The sequence below is a fragment of the Leucoraja erinacea genome, chromosome 34, assembly GCF_028641065.1.
Source record: "Leucoraja erinacea ecotype New England chromosome 34, Leri_hhj_1, whole genome shotgun sequence".
NCBI classification, from domain to species: Eukaryota; Metazoa; Chordata; class Chondrichthyes; order Rajiformes; family Rajidae; genus Leucoraja; species Leucoraja erinaceus.
The window spans coordinates 18561001-18574790 of record NC_073410.1 but is presented as its reverse complement, the minus strand read 5'-3'; the positions used below and the strand labels follow the sequence as shown (position 1 = coordinate 18574790).

At 46.9% G+C, this 13790-nt stretch overlaps 3 non-coding genes across 3 annotated transcripts; 2 read left to right on the top strand and 1 right to left on the bottom strand.

Annotated features, from left to right (window-relative positions):
• Window positions 1-1725: 1725 nt before the first annotated feature.
• On the top strand, window positions 1726-1798 carry trnav-aac (transfer RNA valine (anticodon AAC)). The gene has a single exon. It is a non-coding gene; the product is annotated as a tRNA-Val (tRNA).
• Window positions 1799-5754: 3956 nt separating this feature from the next.
• Window positions 5755-5827, bottom strand: trnav-aac (transfer RNA valine (anticodon AAC)). The gene has a single exon. It is a non-coding gene; the product is annotated as a tRNA-Val (tRNA).
• A 2537-nt stretch (window positions 5828-8364) lies between these two features.
• trnav-aac (transfer RNA valine (anticodon AAC)) lies at window positions 8365-8437 on the top strand. The gene has a single exon. It is a non-coding gene; the product is annotated as a tRNA-Val (tRNA).
• Window positions 8438-13790: the final 5353 nt, after the last annotated feature.

The window sequence follows — 13790 nt, the reverse complement described above, 5'->3', positions numbered from 1 at the left end:
CTTCTCTTTTATTTTTGTACTGTCCCTGACGTCCCTTGTCAGTCACGGTCGCCCCTTTATTTCTTATATTTCACGCATTCATATTCAGTACTTTGACCTCCGTATTCCCTTCCCCCCTCGCACTGCTCGCAATTGGCCCTGACCTTACTCTCTTATCCCTTCTCGAAATTTCCTTCCCATTAATTCAAGTGCTTTTTGTAACTTTTCTTGTACTCACTTCCCCTTCAACTCCAGCTTCATACTCCCAATTTGTGAATCCCTCCCCACCACTATTTAGTTTAAACCCACACGTGTAGCCCTAGCAAAACTGCCTGCCAGAACATCGGTCCCCCTCCAGTTAAGGCGTAACCAGCCCCTTATGTACAGGTCACCCCAACCCCAGAAGATATCCCAGTGGTCTATAAATCTAAATCCTTGCTCCCTGCTCCAGCCCCTCAGCCACAAATTCAGATCTCCCATCTCCCTGTTTCTGTCGTCACTAGCAGGATGTACTGGAAGCAATCCAGAGCTAACCACCCTCGATGTCCTGCTTTTCAGTCATCATCACAGGAAAATCTCTCTGAACTCGCGTTGCAGAACGTGCACAACTACTGTCAGCTGTTCACCTTCCCTCTTCAGGATGTTCTGAATTTGGTTCGTGACATCTTGAACCCTGGCCCCTGGGAGGCAACAGACCATCCTCGCATCTCGCCTGCCTCCACAGAATCTCCAGTCCGTACCTCGAGCAATGGAGTCACCCACCACTATGGCTCTGCCCGACGTGATTGTCGTCGGACGAGTCACATCTCTAGGATTGGAGCCACCGACGTGTCCGACGCTCGGGCTGGAAACATCATCTCCCCCGACAGTTCCCAAGAGGGCGTACCTGCCTTCATTCGGCACAGCCACCTGGGTCTCCTGCTCTCCACGGTTACCACCCTTTCTATCAGTCACACACCTTCGTTCTTCCCGTATCCTCGGCGTGACAACCTCACTGTAGGTCCTGTCCAGGAAACTCTCGTTTTCCCGGACGGCCCTAAGGTCATTCAGCCATTCTCCAGTGCCTCAACACGGTCCTTCAGGAGCCGAATCTGGACGCATTTGCCACAGCTGTTGCAGCCAGAGGCTCCATCCGTGTCCCTGGCCTCCCACGTCCTGCAAGCATCACACTGTCTCGTCTTTCCCGTCATGTGTTCACCGCGTATGGTTCCCTCCAGCGTTTTGCGTAATCTCCTCTCTTCAGCCTCTTCGCCGAAGACTCTTGAGCCAAAGACTCACCATTTTCTCTCAAGGCACTTCCCTCACTGTCGCTCCCCTGGAGAAGTCTTGCTGATAAATTGCCTAAATTGCCCAATTTGCCAATTTACAAATCAAATTCCTCAATAAGCTCTTCTCCCTGCTTGTCTTTGAGTGTGCATCTCCGGGATCCACGTGACCAATGCCATGACATTTTACAACAGCTGCTAAAGTACTAGGTGTAAACAGCAACAGTAGTTCTGCTGTTTGTTAACAGCCGATCTTGCTCACATTCCCAGCTGCAGCTGACACTTTATATCGCGGCAGTGTTATATCCAGGTGTTGGTCTGGTGCGAAATGGGTTCAATGGATTAAATAATTTAGTGATACAGAGGTTACTGTTGAAATTTCAACTGTCTGGGCGGTGAGCTGTCATCAGGCAGTGAGAGTTACGGAGGGCAGTTCGGCTTCGCGATCTGATACTCCAGTCAACATTTAGCATGGGACGGTGTTTCTGTAGTGTAGTGGTTATCACGTTCGCCTAACACGCGAAAGGTCCCTGGTTCGAAACCAGGCAGAAACATTCTGAAATATTGCTTTTACTGAAATCAGGTGATGTGACACGGAGACAAGTGGACGATTTTCAATGAAACACAGCAGCTGCTGCTCCACCCACATCCATCATCTGGTCAGAAGAGGGTTTCCGACGAAAAACATCACCAATTAATGTTCTACAAAGATGCTGCTTGAACTGCTGAGTTACTCCAACACGTTGTATCATTTTGTGTAAACAATCATCTGCAGTTTCTACGCAGATTCCCTTGACGTTCTTACCGCCATTTCCCAGCGTCTATCCCGAGGCATTGCCGGGACTTGATGTCTTTGTCGACGTCTTTGTCCTGCCTCTAATAGTGTTCGATGCACATCACAGATCCGCAATAGTTCACGTTGGGATAGGCACAAAATGTTGTGGGAAGGCACCATCTCTGGAGTAAGGCGGATAAGGCACCATCTCTGGATTAAATAAATAGGTGACGTTTCTGGTCGAGACCCCTCTTCCGCTTGAGAGTGAGGAGAGGGAGAAACTAGCGGTATGAAAACGTATGGAACAACGTATGGAGCCGGCCACGATTACGAAAGAATGTTGGTAACCACAATGGTCCAATGTTGGCAATGTTGGCACAAAGCTGCGGCAGCAGAATATCGTACACGTCCTTTGTGTAAACAAATATCTGCAGACCCCTTGGCTTTCTTCCCGCCATTTCCCTGCACATATCCCGAATCATTGCCATATGCCATATCACCCACCCAGGCGCTATATCGCCTTTAGTACTCCTGATGTATGTCCCACATCCGCAACAATTCACGCTGGGATTTTGCTTCTTCATTGGGAACTATTCTACTCCAGATCGGAAGTTCGTGAAAATTAGTCGCCCTGTGCCCCATGCGCTCGTGATGTGTTCCCAATGTCCCCTTTTCAGATCAGGCATCACCCAGAGATGCTGCTGTCACATGGACATCACAAAACTTCCCGTTCAAAAAATTCTCCTTTAGCCACCACGATTTTTGATGTAACGACTTCAGCGTGGCCTATACACAACAACTTTATTTTCCATTTCCACTCTCCGATTCACTCGACGCTTTCATACAGGTGCACTTTGTGGACTAAATGTGTTCCTATGCTCAGGCCGTTCTCTCACCCACTATTAATCCTGTGATCATAAACGCTACCCGCTTTGTTCCTGGCGATTCCTTGCATGACCTTTGTGGCCGAGAACAAGGCAAGGGAGCAGAAATGCCGGAGAGAAACCGCAAATTTGTCGGTGGTCAGTGGCCTCACCGAGTAGATTACCGGACCGTCTCAGAGCTGTGCAGGGTATTCTAAAGAGACGAGTAAGACCCAGAATGCCGAAGATCTTTGAAATCGTAGCTTTATTCACATCCCACGTTGCCTCCAGACAAAGGCAGATGATCGGCCAGATGTTGTTTTCAAAGCTTAGGAGTAGAATATTACGTTCGATCTCACGTCATCTGCATGTGCAGAGGGCTTCGTGCACGTCCAGGGTGGTTTACGCGTTGCTTTATTATTATCACTTGTTCAGTGAAATGAAGTTTATTGCATGCTACCTAAACTGATCAGACATATTATGCATACGTTTGTCTTTATTGAATTTAATGAATGGAATATCTCACCTATTTTGATAACTTGCAAATCACGGGGTAAATGGCTAACCATAACTCACTTAAACGTCAGAAGCCCTCTTTCGGTGCGCATGTGACGAAGTATACCACTGATCCTCGTGGTATGCAGGAAGGAACTGCATATGCTGGTATAAACCGAAGATGGACACAAAAAGCTGGAATAACTCAGCGGGACAGGCAGCATCTCTGGAGAAAATTGAATCCGTGATGTTTCGGGTCGCCAAACTTCTTCAGAGATATAGTTTACTTAAATTCATAGTTTAACTAAATTGAATTTGTGTATAATATGTCAGATCTGTTTCGGTAGCATACAAAAAATAGTTTTTTCCCTTTACCTTGGTACACATGAAAATAAGAAACGTGATCTAAAGTGCGGCGAATCTGTGCGATTCTTTGTCACATAAGGCTGTGGAGGGCAATTCAATTGATATATTTAAGGCAGAGATAGATAGATTCTTGAATAGTACAGGTGTCGGAGGTTATGGGAACGCAGAAAAATATGGTGAGGAGGGAAAGATAGATCAGCCATGATTGAACGGTGGAATATACGATGAGCCGAATGGCCTAAGTCTGCTCTTATCTATGGTCTTATGATCGAACGCCGAACCTCCCTGGCCGTGCAGGAAGCGCTCTGTACGTAGAGTGGATGTGAAAACGTAAAAAATATTCTGCCCAAGTTTTGAACACACCATCGGACCGATTGTCCTGCCCTTTGTCTGGAGGCGAATATACACAGTGGGATGTAAGTACCAAATCAGAGCCGGCACCGTGAGGCCACATCGGAAATTGGAGGAACAGAGCCTCATGTTGCGACAACGTGCAGGAGTAACACCGCGGTTCAAGCAGCATCTTTGGAGAACATGTATAGGTGATGTTTTGGGTCGGAAACCTCCTTTAGACCAGAGGAGGGCTATGGCTTGTAGTGGAACAGCAGCTGTGTTCATTTGAAGAATCGTCCAATTGTCTCCATGTCACATCACCTAATTTCACAAAAAGCGAGATTGCTGAATGTTTCTGATTTCGAAAATGAGACAATTCGCGTGATAACCACAATACTACAGAAACATTATCCATTGCTAAATATTGACAGGATTATCAGATTATTATGAAGGCCATTCGCTATCTTCACTGCCTGCTGTACTTGCATGCTTACTGTCATTGACTGATGAACAAGGACCCCGCAGATCCCGTTGTCCTTCCCCATTTCCCAACTTGACTCCATTTAGATAATAATTCTCTTTCCTGTTTTTGTTACCAAAGTGGATAACTTCACATTTATCCACACTAAACTGTATCTACCATGCATCTGCCCACTCACCCAACCTGTCCAAATCACCCCGCATTCTCATAGCATCCTCCTCACAGTTCACACTGCCTCCCAGCTTTATGTCATCTGCAAATTTGCTCTTTCGATCACCAATTCGATCTTGCATAGTAATTGCAAAGTAAATTATCGGCTTCAATAGACAATAGGTGCAGGTGTAGGCCATTCGGCCATTCGAGCCAGCACCGCCATTCAATGTGATCATGGCTGATCATCCCCAATCAGTACCCCAATCCCGCCGTCTCCCAATACTCCCCCGACTCCGGGATCTTGAAGAGCCTATCTTCCTCTCTCTTGAAAGTATCCAGAGAACCGCCTTCCACCACCCTCTGAGGCAGAGAGTTCCATAGACTCACAACTCTCTGTGAGAAAAAAATGTTTCCTCATCTTACGCCTTATTCTTAAACTGTGGACCCTGGTTCTGCACTCGCCTGCATCGGGGACATGTTTCCTGCTTCTAGCGTGTCCAGACACTTAATAATGTTATATATTTCAATAAGATCCACTCTCATCCTTCTAAACTCCAGAGAATACAAGCCCAGCCGCTCTGTTCTCTCGGCATATGACAGTCCTGCCATCCTGGGAATTAACTTTGTAAACCTACGCTTCACTCCCTCAATAGCAAGAATATCCTTCGTCAAATTAGGGGACCACAACTGTACACAATACTCCAGGGTGGTCTCACTAGGGCCCTATACAATGCAGAAGTACCTTTGCTCCTATACTGCTCTTGTTAAAAATGTCAAAATGCTATTTGGTTTCTTCACTGCCTGCTGTTCCTGCATGTTGACTTTGATTGACTGATGAACAAGGACGGCCAGATCCCACTGTACTTCCCCTTTTCCCACTTGGCATAGATACATAGAAAAAAGGTGCAGGAGGAGGCCATCGAGCCATCACCGCCATTCATTGTGATCATGCCCAATCAACAACCCGTGCCTGCCCTCTCTCCATATCCCTTGATTCCACTAGCCCATAGAGCTCTATCTAACTCTCAAAGCAAAACTTCTGAATGTTTCTGCCTGGTTTCGAACCAGGGACCATTCGCGTGTTAGGCGAACGCGATAACCACTACAATACAGCAACACCATTTAGATAGTAATCTGTCTTCGTGTATTTGTATTTCCTAGTTACATCCTCAAACAACTCCAGAAGATTAGTGAAGCATGATTTCCCCTTCGTAAGCCCATGCTTACTCGGACCGATCCTGCTACTGCTATCTAAATGTACCGCTATTTCATGTTTCATAATTGACTCCAGCATCTTCCCCACCACCGATGTCTGACTAACTTGTCTATAATTCCCTGTTTTCTCCCTCCCCCCTTTCTTAAACAATCGTATAGCATTAGCTAACCTCCAATCCACTGGAACTGCTCCTGAATCTATAGACCATTGGAAAATTGTCACCAATGCGTCCACGATGTCTAAGGCCACGTCCTTAAGTACCATGGGATGCAGAACATCAGGCCCTGGGGATTTATCAGCCTTCAGTCCCATCAGTCTACCCAACACCATTTCCTGCCTAATGTTGAGTTCCATCAGTTCATCCGTCACCCCAAATCCTCTGGCCACTAGGGCATCAGGAAGAGTGTTTGTGTCCCCCGTAGTGACGATGGATCCAAAATACCTGTTCAACACATCTCCCACTTCCATGTTCCCCATAATAAATTCACCCTTTTCAGTTTTCAAGGGTACAATTTTGATCCTGTTTTTGTTCTTGTTTTGATTTTGTTCCTCTTCACATACCTAAAATATTTTTATTATTCTCATTTATATTCTTCGCTAGCTTACCTTCGTACCTCATCTTTTCTCCCTGTATTGCCTTTTGATTTATCTTCTATTGCTCTTTAAACATTACCCAATCCTCTTGCTTCCTGCTCATCTTTGCTACGTTATACTTCTCTTTTATTTTTGTACTGTCCCTGACGTCCCTTGTCAGCCACGGTCGCCCCTTTATTTCTTATATTTCACGCATTCATATTCAGTACTTTGACATCCGTATTCACTTCCCCCCTCGCACTGCTCGCAATTGGCCCTGACCTTACTCTCTTATCCCTTCTCGAACTTTCCTTCCCATTAATTCAAATGCTTTTTGTAACTTTTCTTGTACTCACTTCCCCTTCAACTGCAGCTTTATACTCCCAATTTGTGAATCCCTCCCCACCACTATTTAGTTTAAACCCACACGTGTAGCCCTAGCAAAACTGCTTGCCAGAACGTCGGTCCCCCTCCAGTTAAGGTGTAACCAGCCCCTTATGTACAGGTCACCCCTACCCCAGAAGATATCCCAGTGGTCTATAAATCTTAATTCTTTGCACCCTGGACCAGCCCCTCAGCCACAAATTCAGATCTCCCATCTCCCTGTTTCTGTCGTCACTAGCAGGAGGTACTGGAAGCAATCCAGAGATAACCACCCTCGATGTCCTGCTTTTCAGTCATCATCACAGGAAAATCTCTCTGAACTCGCGTTGCAGAACGTGCACAACTACTTTCAGCTGTTCACCTTCCCTCTTGAGGATGTTCTGAATTTGGTTCGTGACATCTGGAACCCTGGCCCCAGGGAGGCAACAGACCATCCTCGCATCTCGCCTGCCTCCACAGGATCTCCAGTCCGTACCTCGAACAATGGAGTCACCCACCACTATGGCTCTGCCCGACGTGATTGTCGTCGGACGAGTCACATCTCTAGGATTGGAGCCACCGACGTGTCCGCCGCTCGGGCTGGAAACATCGTCTCCCCCGACAGTTCCCAAGAGGGCGTACCTGCCTTCATTCGGCACAGCCACCTGGGTCTCCTGCTCTCCACGGTTACCACCATTTCTCTCAGTCACACTCCTTCGTTCTTCCCGTATCCGCGGCGTGACAACCTCACTGTAGGTCCTGTCCAGGAAACTCTCGTTTTCCCGGACGGCCCTAAGGTCATTCAGCCATTCTCCAGTGCCTCAACACGGTCCTTCAGGAGCTGAATCTGGACGCACTTGCCACAGCTGTCGCAGCCAGAGTTTCCATCCGTGTCCCTGTTCTCCCACATCCTGCAAGCATCACACTGTCTCATCTTTCCCGTCATGAGTTCACCGCGTATCGTTCTCTCCAGCGTTTTGCGTAGTCTCCTCTCTTCAGCCTCTTCGCCGAAGACTCTTGAGCCAAAGACTCACTATTTTCTCTCAAGGCACTTCCCTCACTGTCGCTCCCCTGGAGAAGTCTTGCTGATAAAGTGCCTAAATTGCCCAATTTGCCAATTTACAAATCAAATTCCTCAAAAAGCTCTTCTCCCTGCTTGTCTTTAATTGTGCATCTCCACGATCCACGTGACCACTGCCATGAAATTTTACAACAGCTGCCAAAGTACTAGGTGTAAACAGCAACAGTAGTTCTGCTGTTTGTTAACAGCCAATCTTGCTCACATTCCCAGCTGCAGCTGACACTTTATATCGCGGCAGTGTTATATCCGGGTGTTGGTCTGGTGCGAAATGGGTTAAATGGATTAAATAATTTAGTGATACAGAGGTTACTGTTGACATTTCAACCGTCTGGGCGGTGAGCTGTCATCAGGCAGTGAGAGTTACGGAGGGCAGTTCGGCTTCGCGATCTGATACTCCAGTCAACATTTAACATGGGACAGTGTTTCTGTAGTGTAGTGGTTATCACGTTCGCCTAACACGCGAAAGGTCCCTGGTTCGAAACCAGGCAGAAACATTCTGAAATATTGCTTTTACTGAAATCAGGTGATGTGACACGGAGACAAGTGGACGAGTTTCAATTAAAAACACGTAGAGAGAGGAAATGTAAGGTGACCTTGAAATTAGGGAAATCACTATCCATCTGAGTTGTTTGATGTCCAAAAGTAATAGGAAGTGCTGTTTCTCCAATTTACTTGTGGTTTCAACGTGCCAGCTATGATTTGTTTCTTACATCACATTGTGTTCATTCTCCAGCTGAAGAACCGGATGATCGACCGGATATTGCGTTCAAAGCTGCGGCAGCAGAATATCGTAAACGTCCTTTGTGTAAACAAATATCTGCAGACCCCCTTGGCTTTCTTCCCGCAATTTCCCTGCACATATCCCGAGTCATTGCCATATGCCATATCACCCACCCAGGCGCTACATCGCCTTTAGTACTCCTGATGTATGTCCCACATCCGCAACAGTTCACGCTGGGATTTTGCTTCTTCATTGGGAACTATTCTACTCCAGATCGGAAGTTCGTGAAAATTTGTCGCCCTGTGCCCCATGCGCTCGTGATTTGTTCCCAATGTCCCCTTTTCAGATCAGGCATCACCCAGAGATGCTGCTGTCATATAGACATCAGAAAACTTCCCGTTCAAAATATTCTCCTTTAGCCACCACGATTTTTGATGTAACGACTTCAGCGTGGCCTATACACAACAACTTTATTTTCCATTTCCACTCTCCGATTCACTCGACGCTTTCATACAGGTGCACTTTGTGGACTAAATGTGTTCCTATGCTCAGGCCGTTCTCTCACCCACTATTAATCCTGTGATCATAAACGCTACCCGCTTTGTTCTTGGCGATTCCTTGCATGAACTTTGTGGCCGAGATCAAGGCAAGGGAGCAGAAATGCCGGAGAGAAACCGCAAATTTGTCGGTGGTCAGTGGCCTCACCGAGTAGATTACCGGACCGTCTCAGAGCTGTGCAGGGGCATTCTAAAGAGACGGGTAAGACCCAGAATGTCGAAGATCTTTGAAATCGTAGCTTTATTCACATCCCACGTTGCCTCCAGACAAAGGCAGATGATCGGCCAGATGTTGTTTTCAAAGCTTAGTAGTAGAATATTATGTTCGATCTCACGTCATCTGCATGTGCAGAGGGCTTCGCGCACGTCCAGGGTGGTTTACGCATTGCTTTAATATTGTCACTTGTTCAGTGAAATGAAGTTTATTGCATGCTACCCAAACTGATCAGACATATTATGCATAAGTTTGTCTTTATTGAATTTAATGAATGGCATATCTCATCTATCTTGATAACTTGCAAAACACGGGACATAAGGCTAACCATAACCCACTTAAACGTCAGAAGCCCTCTTTTGCGCGCATGTGACGAGATACACCACTGATCCTCGTGGTGTGCAGGAAGGAATTGCATATGCTGGTATAAACCGAAGATGGACACTACTTCCAAAGATGGACACTATAAACCGAAGATGGACACTGGAATAACTCAGTGGGACAGGCAGCATCTCTGGAGAAAAATGAACCCGTGATGTTTCGGGTCGACAAACTTCTTCAGACAGATATACTTTACTTAAATTCAATAGTCAAACTCAACTGAATTTATGTATGACATGTCAGATCTCTGGAAATCTCTGCCACATAAGGTAGTTGAGGCCAGTTAATTGGCTATATTTAAGAGGGTTAGATGTGGCCCTTGTGGCTAAAGCGATCAGGAGGAATGGATAGAACGCAGGTACAGGATACAAAGTTGGATGATCAGCCATGATCATACCGAATGGTGGTGCAGGCTCGAAGGGCCGAATGGCCTACTCCTTCGCCTATTTTCTATGTTTCTATCTGTTTCGGTAACATACAAAGTAGCATTTTCCCTGCTCCTTGGTACACGTGAAAATAATCAACGTAAACTAAAGGGCGGCGAATCTGTGGAATTCTTTGTCACATAAAGCTGTGGAATTCTTTGTCACCATAAAGCTGTGGAGGGCAAGTCAATGGATATATTTAAGGCAGAGATAGAGGATTTTTGATTAGAAAAGGTGTCGGAGGTTATGGCGAGAACGCAGAAGAATGGGGTGAGGAGTGAAAGATAGATCAGCCATGATTGAACGGTGGAATATACGATGAGCCGAATGGCCTATGTCTGCTCTTATCTATGATCTTATGCTCGATCGCCGAACCTCCCTGGACGTGCAGGAAGCGCTCTGTACGTACAGTGTATGTGAAAACGTAAAATATATTCTGCCCATGTTTTGAGGTGGGGGACCAGCATTCTGGCAGGCAGGTTTGCCACTGCTACATGGGTGGTTTTAAACTGAATAAGGGGGGTGGGGTGTCAAATGGGATAGTCGAGAATTCAGTTAAAGGGAAAGGGTTTCTTAAATGTGTGAGCGGAGAGACAGAGGGATGTATCATGAAGGTAGAAGCAATAGGTAGAAAGGTGAAATGTGGCAGGCAGACAAATCCAGTGCAAAAATCAAAAAGGGCCACTTTTCAACATAATTGTATAAGGGGTAAGAGTGTTGTAAAAACAGACCTGAAGGCTTCGTGTCTCAATGCAAGGAGCATTCGCAATAAGTTGGATGATAGCTATTAATGACTATGATATAGTTGGGATCACGGAGACATGGCTCCAGAGTGACCAAGGCTGGGAGCTGAATATCCAGGGATATTCAATATTCAGGAGGAATAGACAGAAAGGAAAAGGAAGTGAGGTAGCGTTGCTGGTTAGAGAGATTAACGCGATAGAAAGGAAGGACATTAGCTTGGAGGATGTGGAATCGATATGGGTAGAGCTGCGAAACACTAAGGGGCAGAAAACGCTAGTGGAAATTGTGGACAGGCAGTAGTTGGGGATGGCATCAAACAGGAAATTAGAAATGCGTGCAACAAAGGTAAAACAGTTATAATGGGAGAGTTCAATCAACATATAAATTGGGTGAATCAAATTGGCGGGGGTGCTGAGGAAGAGGATTTCTAAACCAACACGTAGAGGAACCAACGAGAGAGCTGGCTATTCTAGACTGGGTATTGAGTAATGAGCAAGGGTTAGTTCGCAGTCTTGTTGTGCATGGCCCCTTGAGCAAGAGTGACCATAATATGGTTGAGTTCTTCATTAGGATGGACAGTGACATAATTAATTCAGAAACAAGGGTTCTGAACTTAAACAAAGGTAACTTTGAGGGTATGAGACATGAATTGGCCAAGATAGACTGGCAATTAATTCTTAAAGGGTTGATGGTGGATATGCAATGGAACGCATTTAAAGACGGCATGGATGGACTACAACAATTGTTCATCCCAGTTGGCAAAATAATAAATCAGGGAAGGTAGTGCATCCGTAGATAACAAGGGAAATCAGGGATAGTATCGAAACAAAAGATGAAGCATACAAATTAGCCTGAAAAAGCAGCCTATCAGAGGACTGGGGAAATTCAAAGTCCAGCAGAGGAGGACAAAAGGCTTAATTAGGAAAGCGAAAATAGATTATGAAAGAAAACTGGCAGGGAACATAAAGACTGACTGCAAATGTTTTTGTAGATATGTGAAGAGAAAAAGATTAGTTAAAACAAACGTAGGCCCATTGCAGTCAGAAACAGGTGAATTGATCATGGGGAACAAGGACATGGCAGACCAATTGAATAACTACTTTGGTTCTATCTTCATAGAAACATAGAAATTAGGTGCAGGAGTAGGCCATTCTGCCCTTCGAACCTGCACCGCCATTCAATATGATTATGGCTGATCATCCAACTCAGTATCCCGTACCTGCCTTCTCTCCATACCCTCTGATCCCCTTAGCCACAAGGGCCACATCTAACGCCCTCTTAAATATAGCCAATGAACTGGCCTCGACTACCCACTGTGGCAGAGAGTTCCAGAGATTCAGCACTCTCTGTGTGAAAAAAGTTCTTCTCATCTCAGTTTTAAAGGATTTCCCCCTTATCCTTAAGATGTGACCCCTTGTCCTGGGCTTCCCCAACATCGGGAGCAATCTTCCTGCATCTAGCCTGTCCAACCGCTTAAGAATTTTGTAAGTTTCTATAAGATCCCAGACCTGATCCTCCTGCAGCCACGTCTCAGTAATCCCCACAATGCCATATCTACCAACCTCTATCTTAACCTCAAGCTCATCTACTTTACCTCTTATACTTCGCGCATTCAAATACAGTACTTTTAATTCCCTACACATCTCACCATTCACATCGATCCACATTACACTTGGCTGTACTCTTATCCCTTTGTGAGCTTTCTTTCCCGTTAATTCCCGTTCCCCCAACGCAATAGTCCACCACTCACACATAGTCCCCCAACCGCACAGCCATGGCTCATTTCCCCTCATCCCCAGTACACCCCCATCCTCTTCACCCTCCCTCTTCTTCCCCCTCTCCTCCTCCCCTCCCTAATTCCTCCCTCACCTGTCCCTCTCTATTTTCCCCTAACCTCAGTCACTCCCTCCCCCCATAACTCCTCTCCCAACCTCCTTATCCTTTTATTCCCCACTTCTCACCTCCACATCCCACCACTATCCCTCCTGATGCCCAATGCCCTCCTCTCCTTATATTCCCCACTCCCTACCTCCTCAACCCCCATTCTCCCTCCTCATACCCCCTCCACCCTCATTCTCCCTCACCTCCACTTTCCCCCTCTCCCTCCCTACTCCCTCTATCCCCCCCTCCGCCCCCACTCTCCCTCTTCACCTCCCCCACTTCCCCCTCTCCCTCAATCCCCCTCATACTCCCTCCTCACCTCCCCAGGATCTTTCCCGTCTTCTCTTCCCCTTCCCAAATCCATCCCTCACCTCTCCTTTCCCCTACCCCCAGTCATTCTCTCCCTCCATAAAAAGCAGCATCTGCAGTTCCTTCCTTCACAGGTAATTCATTGGTAGCTGTGGTATAGATCCTGTTGACTTGACGATTCGACCAATTTACATAGTTGTGTGTGTGTTACTCAAACTCCGCACAAACTGCTCGGCACCTTGCAACCACTCTCCCTCCGTCCCTCTGCCCAGCAACGTCCTGCCCGTTTGCCCGCTGCTGCCGCTCGGCCCTTTTTCGCCCCTTCCCACCCGCCTGTTGCCACCGCCGGTCAGGGCCGCTGGGGGGGGGGGGGGGGGGAGGGATGTAGTCGTTGTTCGTCACGGTGGGAACCACAGGTTTCGACGAGCTGGTGGAGCAGATCTGTTCAGAGGGCAGTGAGGGTGAGTTACCGCAGCGACTGGGGCAGAGGATCATACGGTCTCAGCCATTAACCGAGGGGGACAGGTAGACGGGAGGGCGAGCGGAGGGGGGAGTTGGGTGAGTGAGGGAGAGAGAGACGGGACCAGAGCTTCCACTGAACCCAGGGGTGGGGGT